The sequence below is a fragment of the Perca flavescens genome, chromosome 3, assembly GCF_004354835.1.
Source record: "Perca flavescens isolate YP-PL-M2 chromosome 3, PFLA_1.0, whole genome shotgun sequence".
In the NCBI taxonomy this organism is placed as follows: domain Eukaryota; kingdom Metazoa; phylum Chordata; class Actinopteri; order Perciformes; family Percidae; genus Perca; species Perca flavescens.
The window spans coordinates 28,302,380-28,316,822 of NC_041333.1; the positions used below are offsets into that span (position 1 = coordinate 28,302,380).

The following is a 14,443-nucleotide window of genomic DNA, read 5'->3' on the forward strand; positions in this document are numbered from 1 at the left end:
GTTTAACACAATGATAAAATCTCAAGCCAGAGACAGTCAATGTTTAACTCCCCGACTAGATTCAGCTCAAAGCATCACATGATCCACAGCAAGTGTGTATGTGTTTCAGTGATTTTAGGATAAATTGAGAGAGCAAGAGAGAGGATTAACTATGGAGTGGTTCAGTGATGACGTTTCTGCTCGAGGGCCAACCCCAAAGCCAGAGAAACAACTGCACTCTAAAATCAATGGGTTTTTGGGCTGATGCCGAAAATAATCTGTGATTTAATAATAGATTGGAGAAAATGACCATGACATCCCCCACGGATCTCTAAATGTTTGTTCTTGAAAAATTCTGGCCTGTTCTTTGTAAAAAAATATTATTATTGTGCAATAATATATGTAGTCATAATGTACTTTTAATTTTTTATTGTTACAAGTGACAAATTTTTCAGTTTTAGTTAAGTTAGCCACATTTTCAGTAGTAACATCTGCTGCACCACTGCCCCTAGTTTGTAAGCAACTAAGGGTATTCACTAAATGTAGGTTATTTCTAAGTGGTAATAGTACTGGGAAAACAATTTTTAGCACACTGCATTGAGTAGTGGATAGTGACACTAGCTTTCAATGCTATGCTTATCTAGTGTGGTTTATTATGCAAAAGGAATTAGGCTAGTGCACATACACTGCACTAACGACCACACACAGCAAAAAACGGTTTTCTCAGTGTCCCCCCATATTCTTGACACACACACACACACACACACACACACACACACACACACACACACACACACACACACACACACACACACACACACACACACACACACACACACACACACACACACACACACACACACACACACACACACACACACACACACACACACACACACACACACACACACACACACACACACCCTCCACCCATCCTTTGGTACAGGAATGTGAGGAATGCACACTCCTAAAAAGTCTCTCTGTACTGCCCTTGCAACGGGCTTTCTTGTTCAAAGCTAGACAGACAGTGGTGCTTTATTGAAGTCGTTTCCTCTTTTGTTTTTTTGACTTCTGATTTGTAAAACTGAAACATTAGAGATTAAACCATAAGTCAGTACGCAAACATTTACATAAGCATACAGAAGGTTGGCATTGCGCACATAACTGCGTTTACAAATACACAATTCCTGCCAAAAATATTAAGCAAGTGCTGTACTGTAATGTTGCTTGAATAACACAGCTCAACTACTACGACAGCTACAAGTCACGAAAGGCAATTAGCGCACAAAGCTAGCTACTGCCACTGTGACGGCTAGCTAGAAAGCACATGTTTTACCAAAACAATGGAAGCATTTCTAACATTAAATCCCTTTAAAAATGTACAGACAAAAAGTCTCCAAGGCACAAGTGTATATCAAATATATTCAGCATGAACCAGCACCGTCAGTCTTCCCTGTCTGTGCTCATCTGAAGAATGTGCTTGACTGAATAATTAGTGCTGCTGCCTGACCAGTAGGTATGCAGCAGTAGATTTTTAACATTTTAACTTATTATGCTCACTTATTTAACTTAAATGACTTTAATGGCAACACACTCTCCCTCACCTTGTCTGCCAATATACCCTCTATTTCTCATTGTATTGGTCATGTGGGTCAGTCACTGGGGGAGCATGCTTTCACTCCTTACCAGTCTCATAAATATCCTTCATTTTATTACACCCTTCAGGCCATGAAGGGCAGCTGAGAGCTCCTATTGTAAACAGGTGGTTTGTCAGGCCCTGAAGAGTTGAATTATGGACCAAATCACATGAAGGGCACTCCCTGTCCACAGGCTGCACCTTTGTCTTCTTACTGCACCTAGCAATGACTTAACCCCAGGGTCTAAACCTGTATGATGAAATGGAATCAATTGATGACTATTTTGTCAAGCACAATATGTCAACAATCTGCTAAAAAAAAAAGACATACGGTATGTTCACTGTTTATTAGGGCTGAACGATTAATTGCATTTGCGATAATATCGCGATATGTTAAAACGCGATTTCCTAATCGCAAAGGCTGCGATTTGGTCTGGATTTGATGACTCGCCAGAGCAAATCAGTCTGCACTACGCAGGGAAAGCATCAACTTAACACGCTAACGCTACACTGTACCTTGAGCTGATCTCTGTCATTCAAACAATTCTGAGTTGAAGTTTAAAACTTTTACAGCCATTTTAATAAAATGAAGGGTTTTGTTTGGGCTCGAGTCCATACATGCAGTTAATGGATACAGGCACGCAGAACTGAAGGCTCGGTTGGCAACGAGCTAGCTCTGATTAGCGGTTAGCTCCGGTTAGCGGTTAGCTCCGTTTTAAAGCTATGGGTGGAGGAGCTGCCACTGAAAGGGGTAACAATCAGACTGATAAATGACGGTTCGGGGAGCTTTCACAGCAGCGTGGCCGCGGTGTTTCAACGGTTTTATTAGTACAGTTAATCCCACGGCAAGACCACCAGCAGCTAACGTAACGATAGCCTCTCTGAGATAGTGCAGTGTTGACGGTGTCATGCACACGGAACGCAACTTCACGAGGGGGAGGGGCTCCTCTCTGTGCACTGTAAAAAAAAAAAAAAATATATATATATATATATATATATATATATATATATATATATATATATATATATATATATGTGTGTGTGTGTGTGTGTGTGTTTTTTTTACTTATTTAACTGTCTAGTGTGTAATTGTGTGTTGTTCATACTATACAATGATTTGTTTGTCTTTGTTGAATAATACAGAAGACAAAGAGCTTAAAAAAATAATCGAATATCGAATCGCAATCGCAATATTTGGGAAAAAAAATCGCAATTAGATTATTTTCAAAAATCGTTCAGCCCTAGTGTTTATGGTCAAAAAATGTCAAGTAAGGACAATTTAGGTAAGCAATGAGCTCAAAACATGCAAAAGGAATGCAAGAGCAATGCACCAGTGCACACATTTCACGCACTCTCTTCTCGGACGACAAAGCAATAAAATATTAGATGCTCGATTTCGAAAATCGATTGAAATCTAAAATCAGGATCATCAATTCCCCCAGTTTTTTTTTCTCTCTTCACCTCCACCTACTTGCGCACGTCCAAATAAAAAAATGGATAAGACACAGCATAGCTTACCGGCTGATAGCATGCAGCTAAAGACACAGGTTACCATTAGCTTACCAGTAGCCTGCATCTGCTCTTTTCCAGACACCATGGCCACTGCCAGAGTTGGAGATGATGGAGAAACAACAGAACTGGTGCCGCTTGTCGAAGTCACTGGGGTGGCAGCGTTTTGCCTTCCCTGTGAGTGAGTTGTGTTAACAAACAACAAAGGTAATGTGGGCTCCGACGGGACTTCATGGTGCGTTCACGTGCACCTTGTTGAACTAAAGTTAATTCAACTGCACTTCGTTAATTTTGAGAAAATCTAACTGTTGTTGTAAAGTAACCTTCTGCCAATACTTCCGGTGTCTCACACGCATTAAAATCCGAAAGGTCGCAGTAAACTCACCATCCATGCAACCGTATTTTTTCCCTGATAATGCTACATTGTGAACAACAAATCTGTGTGATATCATAGAAATAAACAAAAGAAACCTAAAAACCACAAAAGAACGTACATGCAGTTCATCCTGTTTCCACACACACACACACACACACACACAGTCCCCAAGAGGTAACAAAAACGTGCGTGCGCACACAAGAACGCTAGACCCGAGACGCTCTGTCTCCCACCTGCAGCTTCGGTCTGTACAGAGCACGTCAGAACGTAAATGCACGTGTGTGCATTTTTAACTAAAAGTTAAAAAGTTTTCCTGCATTGAGGAATTTTTGGCGACCCCCAAAAAGGGTTTAAGCCAGCACCATCTGATATAGTGGCATCAGCATTAAATTGAGACAGTTTCATAACCAGTTAAAAACTCCTCAAAGTGGCTGTAAAAGCATGTAAACGCCCCCTTACTGCTTTATATTACATTATGTTTATATTTTAAATGTTCACCTGCCTCCTGAATTTTGTGTTTTTCTTCACATAAATAAATGTTTCCATGATGAATCTGTGCATTGAAATTTATCAGAGTGCAGGAAATTAAGTGTGTGACACTCAAACATTTTCTGGGGGAGGACCCCCAGACCCCACACTTAATGTGTCAAAGGCCCCTTGCATTGTTCAAGTAGCTTGTTTAACTCATCACTCTGGGAGGAATGCATCATAAACTACATATTAATGTGTTTGTATTGTCAAGTTACCTAAGTGTTAAAGCTACATCATTATGATCAAACAGTGCATGAGGTTTGGGGTTATTTAAGTATGTAAATAGAGGACAGATTTAGACAGAGAGGACCATTCTTTTTTGTGTTAAATTCATCAGGATGTACCACAGTTAAAAAGTATTGTGCTCCTGGAAAGCAGTTTGTATTACATCAATTTTCCTTGCTTTTCGTTTGTGGTGTGAGCGATAACTTATCTTTTCAGATGGATTTAACTATTGATAATGTAGAAATGCAAAGATTTTAAAATTTGGAAAGGTCCACATTCATTATTCAATGGGCTTCAATTGTATCTATAGTATTATTATTTATTCATACTGTATATCCGGAAGATGGTGAAAAAAGGACTGGGACCCAGAACCCGGGACCCACATCTGGGCATTTAAGCGAGTCTCGGGGACTCACTACGTTGAAAACACTGCAGCCCTATTATTTAATAACTTATTTAAATGACTGACTTAACTTTAATGGCAGCACACTCTCATTCTCCCTCACCTTGTCTGCCAATATGCCCTCTATTTCTCATTGCATTGGTCAGTCCTTACCATAAATGTCCTTAACTTCAATACAACCTTCAGCCCATTAAGGGAAGCTGAGAGCTCCTGTTGTAAACAGGTGGTTTGACGGGCCCTGGAGGGTTGCATAATATCACCTGAAGGGCACTCCCTGTCCACATACTGTACCATTGTCTTCCTACTGCACCTAGCAATGACTTAACCCCAGGGTCTAAACATAGCCTTGACATATTAGAGATGAACACAACAAAAGGGGTACCTGCATGATGAAAAGGAATCAATTGACAACTACTTTTGTCAAGCAGAATATGTCAACAATCTGCTAAAAACAACTGAACAGTGAAATATGTTCACTGTCTCTGGGAATTGACAAAACATGCAAAAGGAATTCAAGAGGAATGCACCAGTGCACACATTTCACACACTCCCCAAACCAAGTGTGATCTGAAGGGACATTACATTTGACCATGCGCCATCACCGCCTGCACTGTCGCTCCTTTTCTAAAAACAATACACACCCACTTATTAGCACGATGGGATGTTTAACCCTCCATCGCAGAGAAACACATACACAGACAGGTTTTACTGCCAACAAAGTTAAGCTAGAGGTATGGGAAGTCTTCCAATCAATGCATCTCTGTGTGGTGTCTGGGTCTACCCATGGCCTTTACCCGCATCTTCCCTGTCTCCATTTTTTTTTTAGCACTTGCCTCAATCTCTATTTTTGGGTGCTATTGTGAGGCTGCCCCTAGGTGGGTGGAGTGCAAGTGTGTCTGTGTGTGTATTCTCAAACATTCCCCTTGGACGCTGTAAATCAGTTACCTTCCGGCTTCCTGACTGAGCAAAGGTCTGTCTCAGCCTGGGGTATAGCACTGTTGATCACTCAGAAGGCTCACTCAGAAGACACAGACACACACACGGACACACACACGGACACACACAATAATGTAGTTGGCTGATATCAGTCATATGTCATTGCAGGAGGAAGGGAAACAGACGCGAGAGAAAGGTTGAGAGAGATAAACTTGTGAAAAGACGTGTGTACTTAATGACGCAATGACATTATGAGCATAGCTTAAGTTGGATGACACACCTTTGCAATTTACAAAAGTGATATGATCATCGCAGGACGCAACTACTTCTGTCTGTAGTTAGAGTATAATTATTTACAATTATTCAAAATGCTCTCTATACTGTATCTCATCTCAGTCATCTTGTGCAGTCTCTAAACAGACACATCAAATGTAAGCAGTTTTCAGTCATGTGTGGATGCCGGAATGTTGGTAAGTTGGCAGCATGTAAACACATCTTTATATTAAGATATCACAAGGCATGATGCGTGCTCTCAACAGAAGGTGTGTGGGACAGAGAGTGCGTGTGTCATCAGCAGCTGCAGACGGGGACCTGCGCTGTAAGAAAGCGTTGCCATAGAGATGTGAAGCTGAGGTTTTGCCCTCTCAGGTTACAGAGTGGAGGCTGGAGCCCCCTAGGGTGGAGGCATAACCCGACACTATCTATGCATCATGGTTACTGCGTAAAGCTACTGTATCTGCGAGGAGACGACGAACAACCACAGCAACCACAGGTGTCATACCACAGATGCCTGGTTCTTACGGTATAGTTTTTGTTTGAAATGTTAAGATAATCTAAATGATGAATGAATCAATACAAACTTTTTTTTCTCTTATTTAAAGGGTTCTTTCATTAGCCAGAGAGCTTCTCCTTTTTATCATGCTCTTTCTTTTCAAAGTCCATAGTGGCTCAGATAAAGAATAAGACATTTTCAGTGTTTATTTGAATATGTATACTTAAGTAACTGTATAAAAACAATTAAAAGACATTTCTTGGAACATCTGTTGTGTGTTTAAATTGTCATTTGTAATTAAGTCACAGCTCCTGCTACCAGCAATAGAAATACTGTCTAAATAAAAAAGGTGCAGTGGCTTAAAGAAAATCCACTGCGCATCAGACAGCAAAACTTTAGTTGTGCCTGAAGTAGGTTACGCCGGTTACAAAATGATTTCCAAATTATTATTTTGCATTAAGAGACATAGCATATCACTGTTGGCCTTTGCCGATTTGTGTGCATTTAGTGTCCACTGTAGTTCCAACAAAAGTTTCACCTCAAACCAGGCTGATGTATTTCTCGGAGAAAAAGGTGAATCATCTTTGCATTACACATCAAACATCACTGCAGCCCAAGACAATAAGACGTTGTAATAGACAGTCTATAAATCCTGTTGCCTACCTTCATACCCTTATTATACCCCAAATCTTTGCTCATTCAGGGAGCTTGGGCACCTGACATTATAAGATGTATCGCATTCAGATTTTGTCTACATACGATTTAGCTGAATTACACCGAAATCATTACATTTAAACATTTTCCTTCTATATAAAATGTAATCAGACTTAAGCCAAGGGTCCGCGTGATGTAAATGTCCTTGTGTAGGCTCTGTGCGGATGTCCACACGCCGCAAAGTTGTTGTGACCGCGTCCTCCAAGCGGATAGTATAAACAATAGAACTATATGTCACTATCGTGACCAAAATCCCAGACAATATGTAGTCTCATATGACAAAATCAATATTATAAATCAGCATCCCAGCTATAGCACGTAGATGTCAGTGGTTGTCTTTATGTATAATAAACTACATGTGATGAAATGATAGGTTTCTTCTCCTGCCTGGATGAGTGTCTGTTGTTTTAACTGGACATTGCACTGTGTATCACTTGCTAGATTTTTCATCATCTGTAACGTCGATAATCTCACTATCATCATCATTGATTATCTGACTGCTAGAATGGCTTACTCATTTTCTTAACTATACACCAAGTCAAAGGAATGGACAAGTTGGAGAAAATGATGGGCTACAACTGGGAGTTGGACAGCTGGACAGCAACCTTTTTAATGCAAGACGACACAAAAAGTAGACCATAGTTTGTTTCCTCAACAGTCCTATTTCTAGTTTGTCTTTTGGGTTTGATTTTCTGACAGAAAAGCTGCCCAATTTATTGCTTTTCATCAGCACATTTTTAAGTCAAAAGATGCAACAACAGCACCGCACATACACACCATACAGCAATACAAGTCTGTGTCCCTCATGTTGAAGGAGTCTGCACTTCCTGCACGCATAAGTGATTGAAGATGCTCAGATGTTGTTTCCATTTGGTAACTGGAGACTCTTGTTTTCTTCTAATTTTATTCACAGTTGGTAAGCAGAAAGCAAGAGCACGTTTGCTTGAACGACAACACAATTAGCTTGCTGTTGGTGACCGGAAGGATGCTGTCCAGCCCTGAGTTAGTTGGTGGCATTTTCGCTGTAGAGTACATAAATGTGGCTGAAATATGTCTCTGATCACATCTGCATGAGAAGCAACTTACCGTAGTTGTTTTTATAGTCAAATAGATTGAGTTTCTTCTCTGTGTGCAAATTACTTACTGAGAAGGAATTAAAAGGGAGCCATTAGTTTATTATGTTAAAGTGTAAGTGCCTTTACATCACTTCAAACATCTCATTTGACATCTCTCTGTCTTTTATTTCACTGTACCTTCACTGGCATTTCTCTCTCTGTTCATTATGTCTCTCTATCTATCTCCTGCTGTCTTCCCTGCATTCCTTGGCAGGTCTTGGCCTGCTGTGCAGCAAAGTGAAGAATTCCAGCATGCAGCTCTAATCTCACAGTCAGCCACATTTCTTGCTATAGTAATTTCCATTTCTATGCATATAAGCAGTGAGGCAAAGTTTGCACTTAGTTTAAATATATACTGAGTGTTCCCTTCCCTTGACCAGTAGTGGTAGTAAATGAGACTGTAGGGCTAAAAAAAAACAATTGTTATCAAGCAAGCTAGCAGACAAATTGTGAAAGCCAGCTTACACACACAAAAAAATGAAAAACACCTACATCAACTGTCTCTCTTTCATACTGCTCTTTGAGAGGATATTACGCAAGACTTTCACTGTAATGAGGGGTGATTACTTTAAAAAGTATAACAGCAGGAAGTGTGAATGAGTGTGAGAGCGAGGGGGGAGAAGAGAAATACAGGAACAAAGGGGGAAAAAAAGAAATAGGATGATAGGGATAGTACAAATAGTAAGTGACAACAGTTGCCACACACACACACACACACACACACACACACACACACACACACTTCAATAATGCTGCCTTTCAGAGTTTCCAGCTATAGCAGTATTCTAACACAGCAGGCAATCAGTGAGAGAGAAACTCAAAAGGTAGGGAGCATACTTGTCAGGCAAAGATCAGCTGGTCAAGGACTATTGACTCAATACAAACAGAGCCTGTCTGACACTGTGCACAAACACATTGCTACTAGCCTAATTTAAGTCTATAAAAAAAAAAAAAAAAAAAATGCTTATGCTGTACTTGAACTCCTGAACATTCAGTCTTACTATTATTATTTTAGTATCTTCAGTTTTATATACAGTGCACTCTGTAAGTATTACTCCAGCATTAGATTTGAAATGAAACAATGACATCCAAACACATTAAAGTGCCGTTTTAAAGCTTTCCCAGCAGGTTCACCCACTGTGGATGTGAACACCCTTAAAGCTGAAAGTCCGCATTCTCACCTCACGGTCATTGTTTTATTTGAAATCCAACATGGGGGAGTAGAGCCAAAACTATGAAAAATATCTCTCGGATATATTGACACTCCAAATACTTACAGACTGCACTTGTACAATTAGTTTTCCCATGCTGCAATATTGCCGTTACACCATACTGTTTTGATGTGCTTTAATGGGAGACTTTCTGAGCACAGTGATACAGGCTACACGAATATAATGTATTACTGTTTCGATTACTGACACCAAACACCCTGCTGTATGTAAAGGACGTCTGGCTGTATTAGCCCCAGGCCTTCTTGCTCAAAGCATAATTCCACCACGCTGTTGGTCCCAGAGACCACAGACATACCTTTCTCCAGTTGCAGACAGGGCACTTTTCCCTTTCTCTGTTCAGCCCTGAACACCCTGTATCCTTCACGTAGCTCAATCCTAAACTACAATATGAATCAGAAGCCTCCCACCGAAAATGACCTCACTTTACAGTACTGTTCAAGTTTGTAAAGCTGATGATACAGGACATGGACGTCAACCAGTTGCACAAGGTTTTTTTTTGTGGGACACTTATTTAGAATTCTGCTTTCATTTGTACCCAGTTTCTCTAGAGAGGCCTGCTTTGGGACTAAATCTGGCGTGGAGTAAATAGCTGCATTGTTGGCTGAGGTCCGTTGAGTGACGTCAGTTAGTCTTATCAGTGTTCTCCAACTTTACTTCAGAGGGGGGCCTGACAGCTGACCCCGCCCAACAAAAAAGGCAGCCAGGACCGTTGCCTGATCAAAATAACATATTTGAAACACATCAACTGGTTAAACCAATATTTAGGAAAGTGGTAGTGCTGTGGCAATACAACAATTACTGGCAAATATTGGCTAATTCTCTTCGGCAATTCTTCTCACCTTTTGCAACATGATGTGTTGCTCTACGATTCTGTCTCTGCAAGCATCCATCCAAGTTTAAGCAATCAACTGTGCTGGAAAACAGCACAGGAGGAAGTGTGTGTGTGAACTGCTGTCAAGATGCCTTCATCACTGTGACAAAGATGATATGTCTGGATTTTAAGACTGAACAGTCAAAATCGTCTTTAAGGTTACGTGCGTTTGTGTTTTAGGTTTATGAACAATCAAAAGTGAAATGTCAGATTGAGTCTTACATGACATAAAATACTCGGCCAGACACAATTGCTGCCCCATTGCCACCTGAAACACCATAGGGTAGGTTAGGGGTGGGTCATATGGAAAAAATCCTATGTCATTGTACTGAATAATGAACGATTTATATCATGAGATATAGATATAGATATAGATATATATATATATATATATATATATATATATATATACACACACATATACACACACATATACACACACATATACACACATATACACATACACAGTTGTACATACCATATATCATTATTGTAAATAAAAAATAGCCAGAAAGAGTGCCTGTTTTTGGTTAATTTGGATATAAATAATTGCAATATAAATTCAGTAATGCCATAAACCACAGCGGCTGCAACATTGACTGCAATGTCCGAATACAAATGGAGAGTAGCCTCTGGAAAATTGGTGCAAAGTATCCACTGGTTGAAAAATCTCTCATATCATACAAAACGCCATTACACTCAACCCTCGGGCTAGGTGTGTGCACATGAGGGCACCCATGTATACCCACACCTGTCAGCAAACCTGCATTTGTTACATTGTCCTCATGTTGCCAGACATTATCACCACACACCTACTGACTGCCTCCACTGACACAGATTGAGCTCAATCTAAACTCTGATTCATAAATCCATTTCTGTTGGCTTATCATGAGCAGAGGGGCCCATTTAGGAACTCTCAACCTGAGGATGTGTAAGGATCCCCGCTTGCTGAACACAAACAAGCGAGCGCACACAAAATCAGTCACTGTCACAATTTCCATGCATACAGGTATTAAACCTGCAAAACAGTTGGCATTAATCCAATAGGTCTGCTGAGAAAGTGGTGGCTGAGATGCTAGACATGCCAAAACCTGAATCCAAATTACCACAATTATTAGTCAACTACAATTTTCAGGTGTATTATTGCCCATTTCAGCCATTCATGACTGATTGGGTGTGCCCAATCTAAGTCAAATTAATGTTGATTAACTGTTGATTCATGAAGGTTTTTATCAATCAGCTTGGTCCACTAGGCTACATCGGATCAATATCCTAGTAGTAGCTAAACTCTACCAAAGATATTTAATGTGTTGACTTCTGTTTCTGAATGAAATAAAACCAAAAGCTTAATACGTGCATGGCAAAAAAAAGATGACTAATGAATCCCTCTCCTAAGTTTCAGGTTTCATACATAGACTGGTTTCATATCCTCTTTATTTGGCTCTAGTTGTCTTTTTTATTTCTAAATAACAAAAAAGACAGAAGTCATCATTGACATAGCTTAGACATCCCAATGACCCCTTAAGACTACATTTGGTTTTATAGAGGAGTGTTTTCTGACATGGGTACCAGGGCCCAGGGTTCACTAATGAAAATAATAGTTGAAAAGGTTGATATCACTACAATTCAAAATAAATGATTGCAAAAAGAGAATGCATACTATCTACTAACTGTAGTAGATGTCTGTCACATGAAAACATTTTTCAGGACCTTGACAATCAAGGTCGTGTCATTTCATACTGTCCTGAAAAATGTTTAAATAACCGCAAAAAAAACTACAGCAAAGTCCAAGTTTAGTGGCTGGAACCATGGACAAAGCGGACTAAAATAGCTAAAAGTCTTTCTGCCACTGGGAAAATGGGAACATTGAACACTACTCCCCTAGCCAAAAAGGCAACACAGTTACAATACAAGCAGTTCGGTTGAGGTATAACCACCGGAACGCTGCATTATGTAGCCTACTCATACGGAACACTGAACAAACTCAGTCTACGGTCTACTCAGTTCAAATAAAAATAAAAAAAAGTTGGTTGTTGTCTCGGTAGAGCTGAAGTTAACAACTTTTTAAACAATTTTCGAATCCTTAAGAAATCCATAGGGTTTGGTATATTCGACATTGACCCATTAATTAACACCTCTTGATATTTATAAAATTGCAACTAATTTGGTGGTTAATTGCCGCCGCCCATCACAATTCATTTTAGTGAACGTTGCTTTATGGCAAGAACTGATGGAAGCAATCCACCAGATTATTTTAATTATTATATATTTTTTTCTAAATAATGGCTGATAAACTAGTTAGCCAATAGATTCGCAGAAGTTATTAAGTTATCTTCTCCTAAGCACAGTAATGTTTTTTTCATGGATAGCATAGCTAGATGCGACATTCAATTGACAGATTGATGAACTGAGTTTGGCGAGACGTCCTCACTCGGCAAATGAAAAGTGGGACTACCATCTGACCAACAAAAAGAACAAGTGGGGACTTACCTTTACTCACTCTCTGGTTTGAGGTCGTTGAAGAATGTACCGGACGAACAAACAGCTGGAAGTTAATATTGCTTAATGTCTTCACGGCAGAGTAGTTTCACGTTCACAAATAGTCTGGGTAACATACGACCCACAGCCCCGTCTGTCTCACTACGCAGGACTCTCAGATGTCGCAGGTGGACGCGGGGCGGGAGCGGAGCGGAGGCGCTTGCTTCCTGTTTGTTTCGTAAGGTGAACCACCCCCTCTGCTTTTTCCTCCGCCAATAGCCTACCACTGTCAAGTCTGAGAGAGTAACAGAAAAACAGGACCTCCGCTCAATTAATTCAAAATAAAAGCCCTTACTGACGACAGAGTTTATGCTAAGTGAGACTCAATCTGCAACGCTCTGATTTCCACCCTGACTCTGTGTATGGATTGGGGGCTTAGTGTAGTTTAGTTTAATTTAATTTAAAATGCATTAATGACAAGAAAAGTTAACACAAGAAAATGATAGTGGTTACAGTATTATAGCTACAAATACAACCTACACATACAAATGCACCCCACTCTGCAGAACACTTAATAGTCAGCCAGAGCTACTGAAACATTCTACAAATCAACACGATATAACACAGTATTAGTTCTTATCTTATTTTGCCTGACTGTAGCCTATCTCTAGTAGACAATGCCTAGCCCAGCGTACATTCCCAACATCTTTCCATAAACAGATTTGTTTTGCTGACTCTTATGCAGGAACATCTTCTATATTAGAAAAAATATACTGTCTGCAAGAGGGGTGGCTAACAATAATTATCCTTGGGACCATGTGTAACTTGGTTTCAACAGGCATCACTTAAAGATGGGATGAGAAAGTATGCCAGTAAACTCACAAGGGGTTTGAGAGGGTGCTATTATTTACTAAAGAGCTCCAGAATTTGTTTCCACATTATCATCACTACATGTAGAGCCTGTCAGTATGCTTTTCATTTTGTTCAAATCAATAATCTTACAGAACTGGTTATTAAAGAAAAAACAACAATTGCAAATACCTACAGGGTTTTTACTTTATTCTTAGTGTTTTCCTTGTATAAATAATTAATTAATAGCCTAAATAGTCTTTAACAAAATAAAATAGATGTACAAATTTGTTGTAATTCACAATTACATATCACAGTCTGCATTTATTTCTGTTTTATAAAAATAGGAAACACTTGACTTGACTGAAACAATGGTGTTCCTTAAGTGACCTTATGAGGCTTTTATTTTGAAGGCCACATCTTCTTTCTTCTGGTTTAGGCTACCCGTCTGGTCTAAAGCTGATTTGTGTAGTTCTCCGGTTGAGGCATGGAGGGCAGCCGGCTTTCTTCCAACAATCACATAGGCTACCACCGACACAAAACCATGGACGTAGACCTATTAACGCACAAAACTTCTCAGCAGTAGCCTAATTTTACCTGGAAACACAATAGTGAATTATTAGGCGAACACAACTTTCAAATGGCAGTCGGCTAGCCGAAAATGTAGGCTACGTCTCTTTATTAATCGCCGTTATTAATCGTTTATTTAACCCTAAGTTAAGTCACAAAACATAATCATGAGGTTATGCCCCGATTTGATACATACATTTGTATCTTTATGAAATATGTACAACCCTGTACAAAGCATAATGTTTTG

General features: G+C 39.7%; 1 protein-coding gene across 2 annotated transcripts in view; it reads right to left on the minus strand.

The window, feature by feature from the left end:
• The window catches only part of pik3cb (phosphatidylinositol-4,5-bisphosphate 3-kinase, catalytic subunit beta), a 60,815-nt gene extending 47,811 nt beyond the window's left edge, over positions 1-13,004 (minus strand). For both annotated transcript variants that reach the window (XM_028573206.1, XM_028573204.1), the window contains exon 1: positions 12,790-13,004. The gene's annotated coding sequence lies outside the window, so the exon portion shown is untranslated. The remainder of the gene's footprint in view (positions 1-12,789) is intronic.
• Positions 13,005-14,443: the final 1,439 nt, after the last annotated feature.